The sequence below is a fragment of the Heterocephalus glaber genome, unplaced genomic scaffold, assembly GCF_053883595.1.
Source record: "Heterocephalus glaber isolate CG9 unplaced genomic scaffold, H.glaber_assembly_v1.0 deba00001429, whole genome shotgun sequence".
NCBI classification, from domain to species: Eukaryota; Metazoa; Chordata; class Mammalia; order Rodentia; family Bathyergidae; genus Heterocephalus; species Heterocephalus glaber.
The window spans coordinates 24979416-25004171 of NW_028258294.1; the positions used below are offsets into that span (position 1 = coordinate 24979416).

At 35.9% G+C, this 24756-nt stretch overlaps 1 long non-coding RNA gene across 3 annotated transcripts in view; it reads left to right on the top strand.

The window, feature by feature from the left end:
* Window positions 1-24756, top strand: part of LOC110344325 (uncharacterized) — a 377838-nt gene that overhangs the window by 192259 nt on the left and 160823 nt on the right. For all 3 annotated transcript variants that reach the window (XR_015451649.1, XR_015451648.1, XR_015451650.1), the window contains one exon: window positions 22734-22824. This is a non-coding gene — a long non-coding RNA (uncharacterized LOC110344325). The remainder of the gene's footprint in view (window positions 1-22733; window positions 22825-24756) is intronic.

Below are 24756 nucleotides of genomic sequence, written 5' to 3' on the forward strand. Positions count from 1 at the left end.
GGTTTTAGCATTTTAAATATAATTCTCAATCTCAAATGAAAGGCATTTGATTGTATTTTTGGGATCAAGTAATGGTTATAGAGATGTCATTTAGCTATCACACTGTTAGAGCTTTTCTTTGGACTTAAGACATATTTTTTTGAGGAATAAATGTAATTTAGTAATCAGAATTTATCAAGAATTCTGGACATTGTTGTTGTTGCCTTTCATTTCTATTACCGATCTCATATTTGAATACCAATTTTCCAACTGACATAGCTGTTTCTAACTTCCAAAGTCTAAATTTGAAGAGGAAATGCAATCATATTTGTTATGGTAGTTTCAAATATGTAACATGGAAAAATGCAAAGTTCTAGAGAACACTGTGTAAGTTAGTATTGTGAAAAAACAAGGTGGCATGGAGTATATGTTAAGAGAGGGGAATCAATACTGGATGTATACTAGGCCCTTATTGCCCATGATCTCATTTAATCTTTAAACAATCTTTGCTGCAACTCTTAATAGTCCTATATGTAGAGTTTCAGAAAAATGAAGGACTGTGACTCTAAAACCAATGATTTCACCCCGACCTAACAAGTACAATGTAAGTATATCAAACTAGTCAATGGGGGACTCTCCCATCACTTATTTTAGTAGAATTCTCCTGGTAGTGAATTGACAAAATTCCAGCAGTAGTATTTCTGAGTGTATAATTTTTAGTTCTGTGAGATGCTTGTCTTTGATATCTCAACTAAATAGTGTCTTAATCACTTTCTACTCAGTGGGACAAAATACCCAATACCCACAACTTAAATGAGGAGAGTTTTATTTAGGCATGTTTTTAGTCCATATTTGCCTGGCTTCAAGGCAGAAGGGGCATGTGGGGAGAGGGTCTGGCAGAGGAAAGCTGCTCATGTCATGGGAGCCAGGAAGCAGAGAGAGAAAGGATGAGCGGAGGAGAGCGATACACCCTTCTAGGTCATACTTCCAGCAATCTACCTCTTCTAACCAGGTTCCATCTGCTAACAGGAAGTTAGCTCTATTGTCCTCATAATTCTATCATCTTCCAAAGGCCACACCTGTGAGCACATGAGGCCTTTGTGGGAAATTCTCAATCCAGTTCATTTTTTTAACCTTTTTTATATGTATCAATTAAAAATCATGAAATATCCACAAATCCAAAGAATGTATAAAATATATGAAAATTACAGTAAATATTACATAACCATCCTTCAGTTAAGATATAGAATACTACCAACATTAGTTTAAGAAACAGAAATCGTTAAGACATAGTATATTTCCAATTTCTAAGTTCTGTATGTAGTCTTCTGCAATCACAACTTCAGCATTTCTTCCAAGAAGGATCCACAACCTCTACTTTTACAGCGGTATTTTCTGGGTCTTCTATATGTTTTGTATCTTATAAGTTTTCATATGTGTAAATTTCTATGTAATGTAATTTTATGTTTGATTTTTGAACATGAAATAAGTGATACCATACACTGTAAAATTTTGTTACTTACTTTCAGCTCAAAAATTCATCCTTTTTTACTGTTGTGTAAAATATTATTGCATTAATAAATTATAATTTATTGATCCATTCCACCATTGATGGTCATTTGGGATTTTTTTCTATTTTAATTGATTATGCATAAACCATTATAAACATTATTAGCATACTTCAAAGTTATTTTTGCCAGTGAATTTCATTATTTATTTATTTGTATATGTTTGGTATATATTGTGAATATATTCATGTGGCTAGCTGGTACCTGTACATGTCAGAACTTAATTCTTTTTATGTTCCCTTCTCCTCCCTTCCTCCTCTCTCCCTCTCTCTCTTGGTCCCCATCCCATCTGCAGAATATCTATGTACTTGTTTCCTATGACCTGTATTTTATTTTGCTCTTTATACTTTGGGTTTTTCATATAAGAGAAACTATATGATATTTTAATATTGTATGTCTGATTTGTTTCTTTTAACATTATGGGTTCAATTGTATACACTTTCCTACAAATGATCCAAATTTATTCTTCTGTTGTAGCAGAGTAATACTCCATTGCATATAAATCCCATGTATTCTTTATGTATTCCTTTGTTGATGGACATATACATGGCTTCCAAGATTTAGCTATTATAAATTGTGCTGGTATAAACATTAGTATATGTATATCACTAAGTTATATGTCTTTAACTATTTTGGGAATATACTTACAAGGTGAATAGCTGGGTCCAATGAAATTTGTATTTTTAGTTTTATATTTTTGATTTTTTGAGAAATCTTCATATTAATCTCCACAGTAGTTGTATTAGTTTACATTCCCACCAGCAATGTAGAAGAGTTTCTCTTTCCTGCAGCCTTGTCAGCATTTGTTATTATTTAATTTCTTGATGAAATCAAATTCTTGATGAAATGTATTCTTTCATGAGTACATAGACTCTGTGTTTTTTGTTTTGTTATTTTTGTTACCGGGGATTGAACTCAGGACCTTGCACTTGTGAGGCAGGTGTGGGCCCCACTGAGCCAAATCCCTGGCCCTCTCAGTGTTGTTTTGATTTGCATTTCTCTTCTGCCCAGTAATATTGAACATGTTTTTCATGTATTTATTGGCCATTTGTACTTCTTCTGAGATGTGTTTATTCATTTCAGTTGCCAATTTTCCATTGGGCATTTTATTTTGGGGAATTTAATTTTCTTAAATTCTTTATATATTCTAGATATTAGTTCTCTGAGGTGTACCTGGCAATTATTTTTCCCATTCTGTAGGTTGTCTCCACTCTACTGGTTGTTTTCTTAGCTTTTCAAAAGCCTTTTAATTTGATTTAATTCAATTTGCTGGTTGTTGATATTATTTCTTGTGCAGTTTGGGTTCTGTTCAGAAAGTCCTTGCCCAAGCCTATGACTTCAAGAGTTTCTTTTTTATCTATTTTATTCCAGCATTTCAGTGTTTCTGTTTTAATGTATAGGTCTCTGATCCATTTTGATTTTAGTTTGGTACACAGTGAGAGATATGGGTCAAGATTCAGTCTTCTGAGTGTGGTTAGCCAGTTTTCCCAGAACCAATTGTTAAAGGGGTCATCCTTCCTCTAACATAATTTTTGTTCCTTTGTCAAAGATCAGATGGCTCAATGTGTCTTGGCTTATTTCTGAGTCCCCTATTGTGTTCCACTGGTCCATATTTCTGTTTTTGTGCCAGTACCATGCTGTTTTTATCACTGTAACTTTGTAACATAACTTGAAGTATGTAATTGTGTTGCATCTTACTATGCTCTTATTGCCCAGGATTGCTTTTGTTATTAAGTCTCTTCTGATCTCATATGAATTTTAAGATTTTTTTCTCTATTTCTGTGAGAAATGACTTTGGTATTTTTATTAGGATTGCATTAAATTTGTATATCAGTTTTGGAAGTATAGCCATTTTGATTATGCTGGTTCTGCCTAACTTGGAGGAGGGGATATTTTTCCATTTTCTGATATCCTCTTCAATCTCCTTTTTCAGTCTGATGTAATTTTCACTGTAGAGATCTTTTACTTCCTTAGGATAATACCTAAGTATTTAATTTTTCTTGGTGCTGTTGTAAAGGATATTTTTCCTAGTTTTTTTCTCATTGGGTTCATAGGAATACTATTAATTTTTGCATGTTGTTTTTGTATCCTGCTACATTACTGAATTTGGTTATTCTAACCTTGCTTTGGTAGATTTGGGGGTCTTCTATGTAGAGTATTATGTCACTTGCAAGTAATGATAATTTGACTTCTTCTATTTCTATATATATGCCTTTTTTTCTTGCCTAAATTGCTCTTGCTCATGATTTGAGTACTGTGTTGAGCAGGAGTGGTACTAAATGGACATCCTTGCCTTATTACTGATTTTAGAGGGGAAGCTTTCAGTTTTCTCCCAGCAAATATGGTGTTGGCAGTAGGTTTGTCACAAATAGCTGTATCAGATTGAGATAAGGTCCTTGTACACCTGTTTTCTTCAGTGTTTTTTTAAATCATGAAATGATGTTGGATTTTGTTAGAGGCTTTTTCTGCATCTATTGAGATGATCATATTTTTGTCTTGGCTTCTGTTTGTGAGAAGAATCATTACATTTATTGATTTGTGGGTGCTGAACTATCCTTGCCTTTCTTTGTTGAAGCCTACATGGTCATGATGCATTTTTTTGGATGATTTGTTGTAATGTTTGCCAGTATCTTCAGGATTTTTACATCTATATTCATTAAAGAGACTGATCTATAGTTCTCTTTTTTGGTTGGACCTTTTTCTAGTTCTAGAATTGGGATAAGAGTAGCTTCCAGGGATGACTTTGGGAGTACTTTTTCCCTTTCAATTTCTTTAAGAACTTGAGAAGTATTTGTGTTAGATCTTTACTGAAGTTTTTATAGAATTCATCAGTGAATCCATCTGGAACTCAGCTTTTACTAGTTGGTAGGTTTTTAAACTACTACTTCAATTTCATTGCCCATTACTGGATTATTCAGGGTTTTAAATATTTTTGGTTAAGTTTTAGAAATTCACATGTGTAGAAATCTATGATTTCTTCTGAATTTTCCAATATTGGCATACAGGTTTGCAAAGCAATTGTTACTAATCATTTTGATTTCTAAAGTTTACATTGTGACTTCAGCTTTTTCATTTTTAATTACATTGATTTGGCTGTTATCTCTCTTTTTTTGGTCTAGATTGGATAAGCGTTTTTTATATTTTGTTTATTCTTTGGAAGAACCAAGTTACTGATTCATTGATTCCTTTTTTTGGTCTCAATTTCACTGATTTCTCCTCTGATCTTGGTAATTTACTCCTTTGTACTAGTGTGTTTGATTGTTCTTGTTTTTCTAGGACCTTAAGGTATATTTTTAGGTTATTTATTTATTTTTTTTTCACTCACTGTGTATTTGTGATGTGGGGATTCACAGGTATAAACTTCCCTGCTAGCACTGCTTTCATTGGGTCTCATAAAGTCTGGTATGTTGTACTGACATTATCATTTAGTTCTCGAAACATTTCTTCCTTGTTTTTTGTGTAACTCATTGTTTATTTAAGAGTGCATTGTTTAGTTTCTATGCATAATTTTTGTGTTTTCTTCTTTTGCTTAGTTGCATTGTGCTATGATCTGATACTATGCATGATAAAATTCCAATTATTTTACATTTACTTAAGCTTGTTTTACTGACCAGTATGTGGTATATTTTGGAGAAAGTTCCATGTGCTGTTGAGTAGAATGTATATTCTGTCGTTTTTTTGGGGGAAACACTCTGCAGGTATCTAAGAAGTCTATTTGTTCAAAAGTTTCGTTCATATCTGATATTTCTTTGTTGATTTTTTTAGTTTATCTGAGTATTTGTGATAGTGACATATTGAAGCCCTGTACTGTGATTTTGTTTCTGTTTATCTGATCTTTTATGTCCAGTAGTACTTGTTTTGTGAAGTTGGGTGCACCACTGTTCAGTGCATAGATGTTAATAATTGTTAATTTTCCTGTTGGAGTATTCCCTTATCCGATACACAGTGATCTTTTTTTGCCTCTTTTGATCAGTTTTGGCATAAAGTTCACTTTGTTTGAATAAAGGATAGCTACACATGCTTTTTGGGGGTTATCATTGCATGGAATATTATTTTCCATCCTTTGCTTTTTAGTCTATGAATTTCTTTTTGGGTTAAATATGTTTCTTATATATAGCATACAATTGGGGTTTTGTTTCTTGATCTACTCTTCTAATGTGTGTCTTTTGACTGGGGAATTGAGACCATTCTCTTTGAGAGTTATTACTGATAATCATTGACTTATTCCTTTAATTGCCTTATTTTCTTACTGCTGATTCCTTATCTTTCCCTTCTACTTAACTGCTCACTCTATATTCATTCTCTTAGAGTTTTTGTCATTCTTACCTTCATTGTCTCTTTCTCAGATATCCTTGTAAACTTTTTTGGTGTGCTGGTTTGATGGTCATGAATTTCTTCAAGTACTATTTAAAATGGAAATATGTTATTTCTCCATCAATTTTGAAAGATAATTTTTATAGGCTATATCATCTAGTTTGGAAATTGTTTTCTTTCAGGGCTTGAAACACTTTATTCCAAATTCTCTTGGCCTTTAAGGTTTCTATTGAAAAGTCTGCTGTAATTCTAATAGTTTTTCATTTTTTAATGATTTGTTGCTTTTAAGATTCTATTTTAGGGTTAAATGTGATTTATACACCATTGTTACAGTATTATTTTCTCTGCATTTGTTCATGTATGGCCTTTATCAGTGAGATTTTTACTTTTATATAATTTTTTGTAATGTTTAGCATTCTTCTTTTTCAAAGGGAAGAACTCCCTTTAAAAGTTTATTATGGCTGATCTACAGGTGATTAACTCAGGTTTGTCTGGAACAAATTTTTATCTCTCCTTCCATTTTAAAGGACAATAGGAGTTTGGGGTTGTAGTCTTTTTCTTTCTGCCTTATGAATATGTCATCCCATTTTTCCTGGTCTATAAAAATCCCTGCTGAGAAATCCACCGGTAGTCTTATAGGAACTATATAATGTATGTGATCAGTGATCAGTACTTTTTCTTTTCTGACAATTTTGAGTCTTTTTGTAGAACTCTTTATATTCCAACTATTTGGGGTCCTTTGAGTTTCATTAATTCAGATATTCAAAACTATCCCCAGATTTGGAAAGATTTTAGCCTTTTAAAAAATAACCTTTTTATTGCTTTCTTTTCTCTTGTTTCCTTTTAGAACTCCTATAGTGAATATATTGTTTTTGCTTAATGTGTCTTATAAATACTTATAAATATAGGCTTTCTTAAAGTTTTTTTTTGTTCCTCTGACTTTAATTTCAATGTGCCCATCCTTATGCTTACAATTATTCTGCTTGATTAAATCTGATGAAGAAGCTTTCTATTGACTTTTCAATTTAGTCATGGTGTTGTTCAACTCCAGAATTTGGTTCTTTTTTTAGGGTTTTTATCTCAGTTGAGCTTCTTTTGTACTGTTATCTGCTATTGTGGGCTTTCTATGTTCTTTACAGTTTACTGTGCATCTTTGATTACCTGGAGTTAATAGATTTCTGTTTGCATTTGGTAACTGATGTTTCAATTTGTTCCCTTGTTAGTATCTTATTTCTTGATTCTTTATAAATCTTTTACAGCCTTCCTTTGGTGTCTGCACATTCAAAACAGTAGTCACTTTTTTAGGACTTCATCAAGGAAAGTCCTTCACCATTCAGCTCAGCCAGCAATTCTGGGTGGAATGGCTGGTATAGTCTTTGTGTAGGCCTTTTGCTGAGGTCTATAGAAGGGTGGGATATTTTCTTGGTCTACTATGGGACTGACTCAGTGCCTGGGTTTATGGAAGGGGAGTTGGTGCTAGAGTCTGTAGAGGCAGGCATGTATAAGCCAGATGCTGCAGTCTGTGGGTTAGGGTTATTGCCAAGGTCTGTAGGGAAGGATCTTGTGCCTGTGTTGATGGAGAAGCCAGACTCTCAGACAGATCTTCCTCTTCCCTACTAGAGAATTCACAGTCTGAAAGTATCTCTGTCAGTGTAGTATTGTACAATATTGGGGAAGGAATACTGTTAATAAAGTGCCACATCTTCATTGTTTCTTTTTTTATTTCTGTGCTGTATCTAAGTGCTGTAACATCTCACCTGAGTTCTGGAGCGCTTGCAAAAATGTTTTTGTTAGTGGTTCTTAAATTAGTGTTTCAGCTGCAGGGGTAAGGGATTGAGCCTATTGCACCTTCTTGCTTGTGTCACCAACTCACCACTTTTAAGATGACAGGATGTTATATATAAAATCTAGGATTGTTTTAAGAATAAGTATTAATACATATAGCTTAACCTGCTATATTATAAGAACAAACTCATTTACAATATTTTTGTTGTAGCAGAACATATTCAGGAAAACTGTATTGTTAAAAGAAAATACCTAATTTTGAAAGGTTTCCTATTGGGTGAGAACTCCATAAGTATTATCTATTATCATTTAAAAGTACAGGTGACCACCTTGGGGCCAGTCTGAGAAAGTTGTGTCTGTTTTTCAGTTTACTCTCTTACTATTATTTTTTGGCAAGATGTATAGGGATCTTAACTTTCATTTCATATTCTGGGCCCTTAGGCCAAGTGCTGGGTTGCATAACTCTGGTTAATAATATGATTGAGATCATTTTTTGTACTACACTAAATTTATTTCCAAAGTGTAACTCATGAAAAGGATTAGGATGAGAAAGCACAGTTAGATATGACTTCAAGTAAGTATTAAAGAGGGCCAGCCAAGGAGTTTTTAAAGGGATAAATCTGGCATGTCTTTCCATGGCCTTTGATCTGTGCTTTGATTATGCTCAGCCATCGGATTACAGGCAATCTTTTCCTGATTTACTCTCTGGTCCTTGGAATACCTTGATTATATATTACTTTAAGGTTTTAAATCTCATTTCACAGTGGTCACTGCCATATCTTACCATTTTATATTTACATATTAATGTGTCTTTTCATGTAACTAAATATTTGCTTTGTTTTGAAGAATGATTATCTTGGAAGTAAAGATGACCTATGGATACTATTGTTGAAGATATAAAGTCATACCCAGTAGGAATTCCAGAATTACACATATAAAGAAACCTCTCGGATTTATTTCTGAAACCACTCATAATGAAACTTCTTGTTTTGATTCTGCTTCTTGACCAGAAGTTAAAACAATAGTTTCAACTAGTTCAGCCTAATTTTTGTTTTTGTTTCTACTCACTAAAACTTACAAGAACAAGAGAATTCATTTTGACATGGATCTACTTAAGATTTGAAAATGATACAGAGAGCAAGTTCCTGCAAATTCCACATTGGCTTTTAGCTATGAGTTTTTTGAGATGCTTCTCTTTCTCTAAAATTCACTTTTTCTGCCCAGGGAATTCCTTCTGATATTTTATAATACCTCTAAGAATCCTTCTTTTCTAACTTGGGTGGGTTTCTGCAGCTCTACACATCCTTCTTCATCTGTAAATGCTGAAATCTTGACTCCAGTAGTGAAAGCTATGTGAGCATGGACAAATTAAAGAATATCTATATGCCTCAGTGTCCTCTTATATAAGACAGGTTAGTAATTTTCTCAAAGGTTGTTTAAAGATTCCATAAGCTGATAATGATCTGTCAGAAAACTTAATACAATTGGCACATAGTAGAAACTCAGTAAATGTATGCTAATACTTTTGAAGCTCATTGCACATTTTCCTAAGGTCATTGACTAACTTCTATGAGATCCTTACATCTCCTAACTTTATTTTATTTTATTTTTTAAAAATTTCTTTTTTTGGTACATTTTAGGTATATAATACATTTGAATTTATCTTTGGGTGCTTGTACCTGTACATGATGCATCTTTGTTCTTATTTTTTCCCCATTACCTGTGTGCCCCTCACCCCTAAACCCTAACCTATTTACATACTTCATTTCCATTTTTTTGTCTTTTCTCATAATTTTTCCTTTCCATTCTTTCCTTTCCCCTTCCCCTTCCAAACCCCTATCCCTTTGGACCTTTTCCTATTTCAAAGTATCAATTATTAGTTATTAATCCTTTTAGTCCTCATTTACACTCTCAGTTTCTCATACTAGAGAAACTATTCAGTATTTACAATTTGTTTCTTATTTATTTCACTTAAGAGTATGGCCTCAATATGCATCCATTTAGCTATAAATGACTCTAGTTTCTCATTCTTTATGGCTGAGTAGTACTCCATTTTATAAAAAAACCACATCTTCTTTATCCAGTTTCCAGTTGATGGGCACTTGAGCTGTTTCTAAGCTTTAGCTATTACAAACTGTGCCACAATAAGCATGGGTGCACATATATCCCTGTGGTATGATTCTTTTAATTCTTTTGGGAAAATACTTAGCAGGGGAATAGCTGGGTCAAATGGGACTTCCAGCCCTAGTTCTGTGAGGTATCTCCACACTGATTTCCATAGGGGTTGGACCAGTGTGCACTCCCACCAACAATGGAAAAGGGTTCCTTTCTCCGAACACCCCTGCCAGCATTTATTATTGGTTGATTTCTTGATATCAGCCATTCTTTCCGTGGTGAGGTGGAATCTCAGTGTTGTTTTCATTTGCATCTCTCCAATGACCAGTGATGTTGAACATTTTTTCATATGTTTCTTTGGTGCTTTTACTTCTTTGTCTGAGAAATGTCTGTTCATTACAGATGCCCATTTTTGAATTGAGTCTTTGAATTTGGGGGTCTGATTTTTTTCAGTTCTTAATATATTCTTGATAGTAGACCTTTGTCTGAGTTGCAGCTGCTAAAATTTTTTTCCCACATTGTATGTTGTCTGTTAGCTCTGTTGGTGGTTTCTCTTGCAGTGCAGAAGCTTTTCAATAAGATGAAATCCCAGTTGTTGATTCTTTCTGCTAGTTCCCATGCTACTGAAGTTTTGTTCATAAAGTCTTTTGCTATGCAAATATCTTCAAGAGTTCTACCTAACTTATTTTCCAGCAAGTTTAGTGTTTCTGTCTTAATATTTAGATCTTTAACCCACTTAGATCTTAGTTTAGTGCATGGTGATAGATATAGGTCTAGTTTTAATCTCTGACAGGTTGAAATCCAGTTTTTCCAACACCATTTATTAAATAGGCTATCTTTCCTCCAATGAGGGTAGTTGGCTCCTTTGTCAAAGATGAGGTGGCTGAGAATGTCTGAAGTTGTTTTTGCATCTTCTAATCTATTTCACTGATCCTCGGGTCTGTTCTTTGCCAGTACCATGCTGTTTTTATCACAGTAGCTTTGTAGTATAGCTTCAAGTTGGGGATTGTGATACCCCCAGCCATGTCTCTGTTGCTGAGAATTGCTTTTGCTATTCTAGGTCTCTTCTGGTTCCAAATGAATTTTTGGATTGTTTTCTCTAGTTCTGTGAAGTATATTGTTGGAATTTCAATCGACATTGCATTAAATCTATATAGCAGTTTTGGAAGTATGGCATTTTCACTATATTGATTCTTCCTACCCAGGAACAAGGGATGTTTTTCCATTTTCTTATATCCTCCTCAATCTCCTTTTTCAGGGTGCTGTAGTTTTCAATGTAGAGGTCTTTTGCTTCCTTTGTTAGATTGATTCCTAGATATTTCATTCTTTTGGATGCTATTGTAAAAGGAATTGTTTCCCTAGTTTCTCTCTGATTGAGTCTGCTATTTGTGTAAGAAGGCTATTGTTTTTTGAGTGTTGACCTTATATCCAGCTACTCTATTGAATCCATCAATTAGGTCTAGAAGACTTTTGACTGAGTTTTTTGGGTTTGCTGTGTAATGTATCATATCATCAGCAAATAATGAGAGTTTAACTTCTTCCTTTCCTATCTTTATTCCTTTTATTTATTTCTCTTTTTTAATTGCTGTGGCTAATGTTTCCAGAACAATATTGAACAGAAGTGGCAATAGTGGGAATCCTTGTCTTGCTCCTGATTTTAGCATGAAAGTTTTCAGCTTTTGACCATTTAGTATGATGTTGGCTATTGTTTTTTCATAGACAGCCTTAATCAGGTTGAGATAAAGACCTTCTATTCCAATTTTCTGTAGGTTTTTTTTTTTTATCATGAATGGGTGTTGGATTTTGTCGAATGCCTTTTCTGCATCTATTGAGATGATCATATGGTCTTTGTCCTTGACTCTGTTAATATAGTGTATTACATTTATTGATTTACAAATGTTGAACCATCCTTGCATCCCTGGGATAAATCTGACTTGGTCAGGGTTTGTGATCTTCTTGATGACCCTCTGTATTCTGTTTGCCAGTATCTTGTTGAGGATTTTTGCATCTATGTTCATTAGGGAGATTGGCCTGTAGTTCTCTTTTTGGGTTGGGTCTTTCCCTGGTTTTGGAATCAAAGTCACACTTGCTTCCAGGAATGAGTTTGGAAGCCTTGCTTCCCTTTCAATTTCCTTGATGAGTTTAAAGAGTAATAGTATTAGTTGTTCTTTAAATGTCTTGTAGAATTCAGCAGTGAGGGCATCAGGACCTGGGCTTTTCTTTGTTGGTAAATTTTTTATTACATTTTCAATTTCACTCATTGTAATTGGGGTGTTTAGAATTTCTATATCTTCTTCATTTAACTTTGGCAATTCGTATGTATCTAGGAATCTGTCCATTTCTTCTGTGTTTTCCATTTCATTAGAGTGCAGATTCTCAAAGTAGGTATTGATGATCCTCTAGATTTCTTCTGGTTCTGTTGTGACTTCCCTTTTTTTATTCTCAATTGCATGGATTTGAGTCTTTTCTTTCCTTTTTTTGATAAGGTTGGCTAAAGGTTTATTGATTTTATTTATTCTTTCAAAAAACCAACTCTTTGATTCATTAACTTTTTGTATTGTTCTCTTAGTCTCCATTGCATTGATTTCTACTCTGATCTTTATAATTTCCTCTCTTGTGCAGGCTTTGGGTTTGTTATTCTTTTATTTTTCTAGGAGTTTGAGGTAGTGCATTAGATTATTTATCTGAGTTCTCTCTGTTTTCCTAATATGGGCATTCAATGCTATGAATTTCCTGCATAGAACTGCTTTCATTGTGTCCCATAGATTCCTAACTGTTGTACTGGCATCATCATTTACTTGTAGAAACTGTCTAATTTCTTCTTTAATTTCCTCTGTGACCTATTGGTTGTTCAGGAGGGTGTTACTCAATTTCCAGGAGTTTGTGGGAGTTTTGCTGTTTCTCATGTTATTGATCTCCAGTTTTATTGCACTGTGGTTTGATAATATACAGGGGATAATTTCAATTCTTTTATATTGACTTAGACATGTCCTATGAGCTAGCATGTGGTCTATTTTGGTGAATGACCCGTATGCAGCTGAAAAGAATGTGTATTCTAATTTTGTGGGGTGGAACACTCTGTAAATATCTATTAAGTCCATTTGTTCAATAGCTTGGTTCAGTTCAAAATTTTGTTGTTAATTTTTTGTCTAGGTTATCTGTCTATTTGTGATAGTGGGATATTGAGGTTCCCCACTACAACTCTATTAGTGCTTATTTGGTTTTTCATGTCCATTAATATTTGTTTTGTATAGTTGGGGGCATTCGTATTTGGTGTATATATATTTAGGATTGTCATCTCTTCCTCTTGGATTGTTCCCGTCACAAGGACATAATGAACATCTTTGTCTCTCTTAATTAGCTTTGGTTTGAAATCTACTTTGTCTGCAAATAAGATTGGTATCCCTGCTCTTTTCTGGGTTCTTGTCATGTGGAGAGCTGTTTTCCATCCTTTTACTTTCAGTATATGGATTTCTTTTTGAGTTAGGTGTGTTTCTCATGTACAGCATATTTCTGGATTTTGCTTCTTAATCCATTCTGTCAGTCTACTTCTTTTGATGTATGAATTGAGACCATTAACATTGATAGTTATAATTGAGAGACATTGACTCATCCTTGTCATGATGTTTTACTGTTGTTGGCTCTTATTTCTTTTTCCCCCTTTTCCTTTAGTTTCTTACCTTGTCTGGTGGCTTCCCTCTGTTGAGCCTCATGGAGTTGTGACCTTCATTGCCTTTTTCTAGGATATTGCTTAGAATTGTTTGGAGTGCTGGTTTGGTGTTCATGAAATTTCTCAGGTGTTCTTTGTCATGGAAGTATCTAATTTCTCCATTAATTTTGAAAGATAATTTTGCGGGATACAACAGTCTAGGTTGGGAGTTATTTTCTTTTAGGGCTTGAAATACCTCACTCCAGGCTCTCCTTGATTTGAGGGTTTGTGTTGAGAAGTCTGCCGTGATTCTGATGGGCTTTCCTTTATAGATGATTTGTTTCTTTTCTCTAACTGCCTGTAGAATTTTGTTCTTCTGTTGGGTTTCTGGGATCTTGACTATTATATGTCTAGGTGTAGATTTATTTTATCATGGCTGGGTGGAGTTGAATGTGCCTCTCTTATCTGTATGTCCAATTCTCTATCTCTGTCTGGGAAATTTTCTACTATTCTGTGAACAGTTTTTTTTATGTCAATTGTACTTTCTCCTGTTTTTTCGTGGACTCCTATGAGTCTTATGTTATTCTTCTTTGCATCATCTAGCAGCTGCTGAATTGATTTCTCATGGTCCCTTACTATTTTTAAGAAATCTCTGTTTTCATGGTCCTTAACTGCAATCCTGTCTTCTATATCTGATCTTCTATCTTCACATTCCCTTAATCTGCTCTGCATGCTTTCAGTGGAGTTTTTAATCTCCTGAATATCTGTTTGAATCTGTTTCACGGATTCCATTTCTTTCTTATGTTGGGTGATCATGGTTTCCATTTCTTTCTTATGCTGGGCATTCATGGCTTCTAGCATGTTTCTGAGCTCATCTATTTTTTTTTTTATCAGTTTCTGTTCTAGATCCTCTAATCATGTCTTTCACTCTGCTCACCATGTTATCTGGGAGATTATTTCTGCCTTGAATTTTTCTAGACCCTCATTCATCTGTTTTGTTACTTCCTGTGCTATCAGTTCAGGGTGTCCAGGTGGTTGATTTTCAGAATTTTGCACCTCATTTCCCCCAGAAATTGCCTTTTGTGGGGTGGAAGTCTGGGTTTGTGACTTGCTTAAATGCCTTCTCATTTTTGTTTTTGGTACTGTCCCTGGTTTACTTCCTGGATTGATATTATGAAGTTGTTTATTGCAAGTATCTTTGTTGATCTATTTAAAACCCTTATGGAATGACTGCTTCTCAGAGGTGTCTACAAGATATAGCTGGTATTTAGATTTTGAATCTCTAATGACTCTGAGGCTATCTCATTTTCATTATACCAGGAAGGAAAACTGTTTAGATCAATCACGACACCTTAGCCCAAGTCATACAATCAGCAACACCATAGCATCAAATACCTCTTAAAGAATGACAATTTGTGGTAGTTATTAATCTATCACCTTTAAAAAATAAAGGGCCTCCTTCACGGTGTGTCTCTGCTGTCACAATAGACAATGTGGGCAGCAGTGTGCAGTTATAAGTCAAGGAGTCTCAGTAAGCTAGTCTCAGACCTGTGAGATTCAGGCAGATTCTGGTTGCAAGTCCCAAGTTGAGCTCCCTGACCTCCTGCAGGGTTATACTCTGCAAGTTTCTACTGTAGGTTTCAGCTGCTTTTCCTCTGAAGAAAGTCTAATTTCTGATGGAAGCTGATGATCCCTCCAATTTACCAATCACGGTGATCTGGTGTGCCTTTATTGCAGAGATTCCCTTCACTTTTCCAGTGGGCTTGTTTTCATCAGGGAGGCTGAGACAGGCACTCTCTCTGTTGTTCACTTCTGGAGCTCAGGACAATGGCTTTTGTCCTGTTGTGCCTCTGCAGTGTGTAACCAAGTAGCTGCACATCCAAAAGGCCAGAGGCTGGGTAGGGTGGTGTGGGGGTGGGGAGTGGGGGGTGTGTATTGTTGTAGGTGCCCACACAGCCAAGCCATCAGCTGGTGGGCCAGCCTGGGGTGGGTCCTCCTCACCCTGTCCTGGTGGCTGGTAGAAAGCTGGTGGAGGAAGCTAGAGCAAGTAGGTCCCAGTCAGCCTGCAATCACTCAGCCCCACTCCAAAGATGGCAATCTTGAGCCTTATAGCCAGGATGTGATTAAACCCACTAAATGTCCTGGACCAGGTAAGGAGAAAGCAATACAACCAGGAGATGGCCACCTCCCAGCTGGTACCACATCTCCTAACTTTAAACTGAGATCTCTTTGAAGGCCAAGGTGGCCTTTTTCTTTTCCTCAGTACACTTGATGGTACCTGACCCATTGCATGTTCTTAGAAAGAGTAAGATTCAAAGAATGAATGAATCCCAGGAGTCCAAAACTCTCAGGAGACTCACCAGACAGTTTTGTTCTGTTTGTTTTTGTTTTTATGGTGATATGAATAGCAGTGTGTTTCAGTGTTTGTTTTGTAATACAGTGTTATTAGACAGAAGGGGACACTTGGAATGATGATTTGAGATGGGTGTAACTTTGCTTGAGTCCACAACACAGGTGCAAACAGAGGTTCTTCCAAAAAGGCAACAGAAAAAATCACATATGATGAAGGTCATTAAGAAATATCATAAAGGTCAGCACATCTCTCTGCTAAGGATGTCAAGAAGCAGGTAATAGTAGACACCTTAGAGGATACTTAAACACACCATGCTTTGAAATCTTCTTGATTGATGTGGAACTATTGAGCAACAAATGCTTTGGAAAATCAGTTTAGTGGGTAAGAGCTTTATTTTGTTTTTTTAAATTTTTATTTTATTGGTACATTGTAGGTATACAATATAATAACATTCATCATTGGAAATTTGTACCTTTACATAATCTCTCTTGGTTCTTATTTTTCCCCCTTCCCCTGCCTGCCCTTCAACCCCTCCATCCCTCCCTATTTACAGAGACTTTGTTTCCATTTTTCCTTTTCTCATATTAATTCCATTCCCTTCTTTCCTTTCCCCTACCCCTCCAACTTCCCTTTCCCCTTTGCCCCTTTTCTTCCTATTTCACATAATCTATTATACCTTTTAGTCCTTCTTTACACTTTCAGTTTCTCACACTAGAGAAACTACTCGATATTTACCCGTGTGTCCTGTTTATTTCACTTCAGAGTATCTTCTCAATGTGCATCCATTTAGCTATAAATGTCTCTAATTTCTCATTTTTTATGGCTGAGTAGTACTCCATTTTATAAAAAAAACCCCACATTTTCTTTATCCACTCTCCAGTTGATGGGCAATTAGGCTGCATCCAAGTTTTAGCTATTACAAATTGTGCTACTATGAATATGGGTGCACATATATCACTGTGGTATGATTCTTTTAATTCTTTGGGGAAGCTACCCATCAGGGGAATAGCTGGGTAAAATGGGACCTCTAGTCCTAGTTCTTTGAGGTATCTCCACACTGATTTCCACAGTGGTTGCACCAGTCTACACTCCCAACAGCAGTGGAGTAGGGTTCCTGTTTCTCCACAGCCCTTCCAGCATTTGCTATTGGTTGATTTCATGATAGCAGGCATTCTTCCTGGGGTGAGGTGGAATCTCAGCATTGTTTTCATTTGCATCTCTCAAATGACCAGTGATGTTGAACATTTTTTTGTATATTTATTTGTTATTTCTACTTCTTTGTCTGAGAAATATTTGTTCCTTTCAGATATCCATTTTTGGATTGGGTCTTTAAATTTGGGAAGTCTGCTTTTTTAAACTTATTTATAGATACTAGATGATAGTAGACCTTTGTCTGAGGAACAGCAGGTGAAAATTTTTTCCCACATTGTGGGTTGTCTCTTCACACTGCTGGTGGTTTCTCTTGCTATGCAGACACTTGCTATTTATTTATTTATTTATTTATTTTTCCTAAATTTCTTTTATTGGCACATTTTAGGTATACAATACATTTACATTTATCATTGGGTGCTTATAACTCTACATGATGTATCTTGGTTTTTATTTTTTTCCCCATTAACTGTGTGCCCTTCACCCCCTCCACCCTTCCCCATTTACATAGACTTTGTTTCCATTTTTTTCTTTTCTCATAAGTTTTCCTTTCCCCTTCCCCTCCAAACACCCCTATGCCTTTGGACATTTTTCTATTTCAAAGTATCAATTATTCATCATTAATCCTTTTAATCCTTATTTACACTTTCAGTTTCTCACACTAGAGAAACTATTTGCTATTTACACATGTGTGTCCTACTTGTTTCGCTTAAGAGGATGGCTTCAATATGCATCCATTTAGCTATAAATGACTGTACTTTCTCATTCTTTATGGCTGAGTAGTACTCCATTTTATTCAAAAACCCCACATCTTCCTTATCCAGTTTCCAGTTGATGGGCACTTGGGCTATTTCCAAGCTTATGGTATTACAAACTGTGCCGATATAAACATGGGTGCACATATGTTACTGTGGTATGATTCTTTTAATTCTTTTGGGAAGATACCCAGTAGGGAAATAGCTGGGTCATATTGGACCTTTAGTCCTAGTTCTTTGTGGTATCTCCATACTGATTTCCATTTGGTTGCACTAGTCTACAATCCCATCAACAATGGAGAAAGATACCTTTCTCCTTACACCCCCACCAGCATTTGCTATTGGTTGATTTCTTGATAGCAGCCATTCTTTCTGGGGTGAGGTGGAATCTCAGTGTTGTTTTCATCTGCCTCTCTCAAATGATCAGTGATGTTGAACATTTTTTCATATGTTTCTTTGCTCCTTTTACTTCTTTGAGAAATACCTGTTCATTTCAGATGCCCATTTTTGAACTGGGTCTTTGAATTTGAGGGGTCTAAGTTTTTTCAGTTCTTTATATATTCTAGATAGTAGTCCTTTGTCTGAGGTACAGCTGCTAAAATTTTTTTCCCTCATTGTAGGTTGTCTGTTAGCTCTGTTGGTGGTTTCTCTTTCAATGCAGAAGCTTTTTAATAAGAAGAGATGCCAGTTTTTGATTCTTTCTGCTAGTTCCCATGCTACTGAGCTTTTGTTCATAAACTCTTTTACTATTCCAATGTCTTCAAGCATTCTACCTAACTTATCTTCCAGCAACTTTAGTGTTTCTCTCTTGATATTTAGATCTTTAATGCACTTCAATCTTAGTTTAGTGCATGGTGAGAGGTATGGATCTAGTTTTAATCTCTGACAGGTTGAAATCCAGTTTTTCCAACACCATTTATTAAATAGGCTATCTTTCCTCCAATGAGGGTGGTTGGCTCCTTTGTCAAAGATGAGGTGGCTGAGTATGTCTGAAGTTGTTTCTGCATCTTCTAATGTTCTGATCCTCGGGTCTGTTTCTTTGCCAGTACCATGCTGATTTTATCACAGTAGCTTTGTAGTATAGTTTCAAGTTGGGGATTGTTATATCCCATGCCATGCCTTTGTTGCCTAGAATTGTTTTTCCAATTCTAGGTCTCTTCTGGTTCCAAATGAATTTTTGGATTGTTTTCTCTAGTTTTGTGAAGTATATTGTTGGAATTTCATTGGCATTGCATTGAATCTATATAGTAGTTTTGGAAGTATGGCCATTTTCATTATATTGTTTCTTCCTACCCAGGAACAGGGATGTCTTTCCATTTTCTTATATCCTCATAAATCTCCTATTTCAGAGTGCTATAGTTTTATAGAGTTGATCATATTGTTTTTGTCCTTGAGTCTGTTGATATAGTCTATTACATTTATTAATTTACATATGTTAAGCCATCCTTGCATCCCTGGGATAAATCCCACTTGGGTATGGTGTATGATTTTCTTGATGACTCTCTGTATTCTGTTTGCCAGTATCTTGTTAAAGATTTTTCATCCATGTTCATTATGGAGATTGGTCTGTAGTTCTCTTTTTGGGTTGGGTCTTTCCCTGGTTTTGGAATCAAAGTAACACTTGCTTCCAGGAATGAATTTGGAAGCCTTGTTTGCCTTTCAATTTCCTTGATGAGTTTAAAGAATAATGGCACTAGTTCTTTAAATTCCTTGAAGAATTCACCAGTGAAGACATTAGGACCTGGGCTTTTCTTTGTTGGTAAATTGTTTATTATATTTTCAGTTTCACTCTCATTGTACTTGGGTCATTTAGAATTTCTGTATCTTCTTCATTTAACTTTGGCAATTCGTAAGTATGTAGGAATCTGTCCATTTCTTCTGTGTTTTCCATTTTATTAGAGTACAGATTCTCAAAGTAGGTATTGATGATCCTTTGGATTTCTGCTCCGTCTGTTGAGACTTCACCTTTTTCATTCTTATTTGCATGGATTTGAGCCTTGTCTTTCCTTTTTTTGATAAGATTGGCTAAAGGTTTATTGATTTTATTTATTCTTTCAAAAAACCAACTCTTTGATTCATTAATTTTTTGTATTGTTCTCTTAGTCTCTATTGCATTGATTTCTTCTCTGATCTGTATAATTTCCTCTCTTGTACAAGCTTTGGGTTTGTTATGCTCTTCTTTTTCTAGGAGCTTGAGATTCTGCATTAGCTTATTTATCTGAGTTCTCTCTGTTTTCCTAATATGGACATTCAATGATATGAATTTCCCTCTTAGAACTGCTTTCATTGTTTCCCATAGGTAACCGTATGTTGTACTGACATTATCATTTACTTGTAGAAACTGTCTAATTTCTTCTTTAATTTCCTCTGTGACTCATTGGTTGTTTAGGAGGGTATTATTCAATTTCCAGGTGTTTGTGGGAGTTTTGCAGTTTCTTATGTTATTGATCTCCAATTTTATTGCACTATGGTCTGATAATATACAGGGGATAACTTCAATTCCTTTGCACTTATTTAAACATGTCCTATGAGCTAGCATGTGCTGTATTTTTGGAGAATGACCCGTGTGCAGCTGAAAAGAATGTGTATTCTGATTTTGTGGGGCAGAACACTCTGTAAATATCTATTAAGTCCATTTGTTCAATAGCTTGGTTCAATTCTAGGATTTCATTGTTGATGTTTTGTCTAGATGATATGTCTATTTGTGATAGTAGGGTATTGAAGTCCCCTATGACAATGTTTTAGTGCTTATTTGGTTTTTCATGCCTATTAATATTTGTTTTGTATAGTTGGGGGCATTTGTATTTGGTGCATATATATTTCGGATTGTCATCTCTTCCTGTTGGATTGTTCCCTTTACAAGGGTGTAGTGTCCTTCTTTGTCTCTCTTAATCAGTGTTGGTTTGAAATCCACTTGATCTGCAATGAGGATAGGCACCTCTTTTTTGGGGGGTTCTTGTCTCATGGAGTATTGTTTTCCACCCTTTAACTTTCAGTCTATGAGTTTCTTTTTGAATTATGGGTGTTTCTTATATGCTGCATATTGTTTTATCTTGCTTCTTGACCCTTTCTGCCAGTCTATTTCTTTTGATTGGTGAATTGACACCATTAACATTGATGGTTATAGCTGATACATATTGACTTATCATTGTCATGAGTTTTTGTTTTTGTTGGATTATCCCCCTTTGAATTTAATTTCTTTTTGCACCCAATGGATTCACTGTTCTGTGCTTCCTGATGTTGTGATCCTCATTGTCTTTTCCTAGGATATTGTCTAAAATTTTTTGGAGTGCTGCTTTGGTATTCATAAAGTTCCTCAGGTGCTCTTTGTCATGAATGTATCTCATTTCTCCATCAATTTTGAAAGATAGTTTTGCAGGGTATATCAATCTTGTTTGGAGGCTGTTTTCCTTTAGGGCTTGGAATTCATCACTCTAAGCTCTTCTTGCCTTGAGGGTTTGTGTTAAGAATTCTGGTGCGATTCTGATGTGCATTCCTTCATATGTGATTTGTTTCTTTTCTCTGTTTGTAGAACTTTGTTCTTCTGTTGAGTTTCCAGAATCTTTACAAATATATGCTTACGTGTAGATTTTTTTTGATCAAGGCTTTTTGGAGTCCTATATCCCTCACTTATCTGTATGTCAAGTTCTTTTCCCCTGCTTGGGAACTTTTCTGCCATCACTTCTGTTAACAGTTTTTTTTTTATGTCATCTGCACTCTCTCCTGATTCTTCATTGACTCCAATCAGTGTTATATTATTCTTCTTTGCATCATCTAGCAGCTGCTGGATTGATTTCTTGTGGTCCCTTACAATTTTAAAGCAATTTTTCTTTTCCTGTTCACTAATTGCAATCTTATCTTCTATATCTGAAATTCTGTCCTCACATTGGCTCATTCTGCTGTGCAGACTTTCAATGGAGTTGTTAATCTCCTGGAAATCTGTTTGCATCTGTTTTATGGATTCCATTTGTTTCCTTTTTTGGGATTCCATCATGTTCCTCAGGTCCTCTCTAGATTTATTAATCATGTCTTGCACTATGGGCACTATCCCTGCTGTTATCTGAGAAATTATTTCTGATTTCATTTTTTCCAGATCCTCTTTTGTTGCCAATTCAGGGAGTACAGTTGGTTTAGTATCTGTTCCATCTCATTTCCCTTTGGGGTAGCTGCAGGTAATCTGGAAGTCTGGTTGTGAGACTTGTTTACATGTCTTCCCATTTTGTTGGGGTGAGTAGGGGACTGTGTATGTGTGTGTGTGTGTGTTTGTGTGTGTGTGTGTATGCTGCTGGCACCCCTCACGGCTCTCCTCTTCTATACTGTGAGTGGTGCTATTTGGGCCTGGAAGCCTCCTCTGTGCTGGGAGTGGTGGTACAGTAGCCCAGTAGCCTTCTCTGCACTGGGAGTTGTGGTCCGATGGCCTGGAAGCCTCTTCTGTGCTGGAAGTGGTGGTATGGCAGCCCAGAAGCCTCCTCTGCACTCCAGACAGATAGTTATGGGGGTTGATATTTCAGTACTATAAGTGACCATAGATTTCTGACACAATGTCTTCTCCAAAGAGTTCAGCGAGCATGTAATGTCATTCAGGCCTTTATTATCATTTGTGGCCCATGCATTTCTGTATCTGGATGTGTGTGTGTGTGTGTGTGTGTGTGTGTGTGTGTGTGAGAGAGAGAGAGAGAGAGAGAGAGAGAGAGAGAGAGAGAGAGAGAGAGAGAGAGAGAAGAGTTAGAGACAAGAGTGGGTAAGAATGATAGAGACAGACAGCCAGTTACACAGATATATAGATTATATATGTTACTTATGATAGAGACATAATGATAAAGAGAATGACATAAAGTGAGTGACAGAGAGAGACAGATTCAGACTCAGATATGCAGACATATAGCTAGAACATAAGTTCCCTGTGATAGCCAAAGCTGCTGGAAGCAATTAGCTAATAATTAACAATGGCCATGTGCTTTGACAGTAATGTTCACCAACCTTTTCCAGCTCTGATTCCATGTAGATATAGGTACAGGTCAAAAGCAAACATCTTGACCCCATTCTTGTCTCCCTTTATTCCTAAGATATGATTGTGCAGCCCTTATATGAAGACCTAGACCGAAAGAAATCAGAATGTGAGGCCTGAGAAGACTTTCCCAAGGTTGGCTATATGAGGTAAGATCCTGCCACCATACAAGATGCTGTGGTCCTTCTACAAACCTGAGGGTATGTAAACTCTGAATGATCATGCAGAATCATAGGAGTCCATCAATGTTCAGTTATGATCTTTATTACTGTCTTCATTGATCAGGATGACTGCTTCCTGCCAACCATCATGAAACTAGGTAGAGAGAAAAGTAGAAACATTAATCATTATTATTTCTGACAAGTGGCTGACTTCTCTTTAATTGGAGTAAACACTGAAAATGTTTTAGTGAACCCCTGACCCTCTAGTCACTGTCATCACTATTTCTTCTCCTTTCATGATGGCTTTGATTCTCATGTAGGCTTCTGGTATTTACAAATCTTTATTCAGGTAATACTTTTTCACTGAGCTGTTCTGTTGGTATTGAATAGTGTTTGTTCTTAATTTTTGCTCTGCTGTTTGTACTTGTCCTTACCTACTCCGGCAGTACTCTTAAATGGTGGTAGCACCTTGTTGGTTGAAAGTGCTAGGCTTGAAATCACAAATCTGCTCCATATGTAACTATTCACTGGGTGTCACTCAGGTGTGGCCTTCAGCAAGACCACTTAACTTGGTTTTCATCAGCAACGGAAATGAGGCTGTAATATGTTTGCAGACTTTCTTCGTAGGATGTGCAAAGGATAATCTGGAGTTTTGCATTTATTTTCATTATGGTTGTTATAAGTCTCCTAATCCCTGGCTCCATTAATATGTGACCTTTTTTTTTTTTTTTTTTTTTTTACTGGGGATTGAATCTAGTGCCTTCGCACTGAGCTAGGTCACTGACCTCCTTTTATTTTTATTTTTGCAACAGGGTCTCACTACCTTGCCTAGGCTGAGCTCAAACTTGTGATCCTCCAGTGTCAGCCTCCCAGAGTTCTGGGGTTACAGGCGTGCACCCACGTGACCTTGTTTTAATATATTGTGTTTTCCTCTGGGGAAAACCATTAATGAAGGGATAGTAGTACTCCTCAAGCTATAGATCAAATTATGCCTTTCTTCTTTAAAAAGTAAGACGCTACAAATGCAATCCAAAAAGCACACTGAATTTAAATCAATTTTTAGCTCCAAAATCTTTCTTGATTTAATTAGAAGGAATTGGAAAATAAAGTATCATGCTTTGTTTTCATGTCTTTTCCCCAAACATTCTATTTAGAAAAGAAAAGTGGTTTTAGATTATTTCAAGTGTTTTATTCAGGTACTATTCCTGGGATCATTAGTGGTAAAAGAATTCAGAAATCCCAAAAGGGAGCATTTTTCAGACCCAGAGGATCTTTTACATATCTGATAAAGTTAATTCTTTACAGATCTGACTTCTCTCAGACTATTGGTTCCTCCAAGGAAAAACATCAGTCTGTATTTATCTTTGAATCATTTCATAACAGGAAATTGGTAGTGGTTTATTACATTAATAAATGCATTTACAGGAACATTGCTGGAAGAGAATATAGTCCTTTAAACCTTGTACCTCTCTTTTAGCTTCTAAACATACAGAAAATATTTCTTAAGCTCCTATAGTGGGCTATAGTTTAAGAGAGAGAAAGCCTGTTCCCCGTTCTGAGAAAGCTTAATAACAGGGGAGAATATGAGATGTATACTCAGGGCACAAACCATGTTTGCCAGCAAGAGAAGGATAACTCACTCTTGCAGGCAGTGTGTGCAGAGGGCCAGGGAACAGTTATTTTAGCTGCATATTGAAGCATGAAATATGAATCTTCTATCAGGAATGGAGACTCAGTAGACAGTTCAGGAAGAGAGACTATCTTAGCCAGAAGATAGGAAACCCAAGACATTATCAGCCATTCCCACTTGGGTGGACTTCTGTGATGTTTCCTTCATGGTGGTTTTGTGTGGTTTTCTACATGTCAGCACAGGGAGAGATGACTAGAAGACCTGAAGCAGTGTTATGCTTACATTGCAAA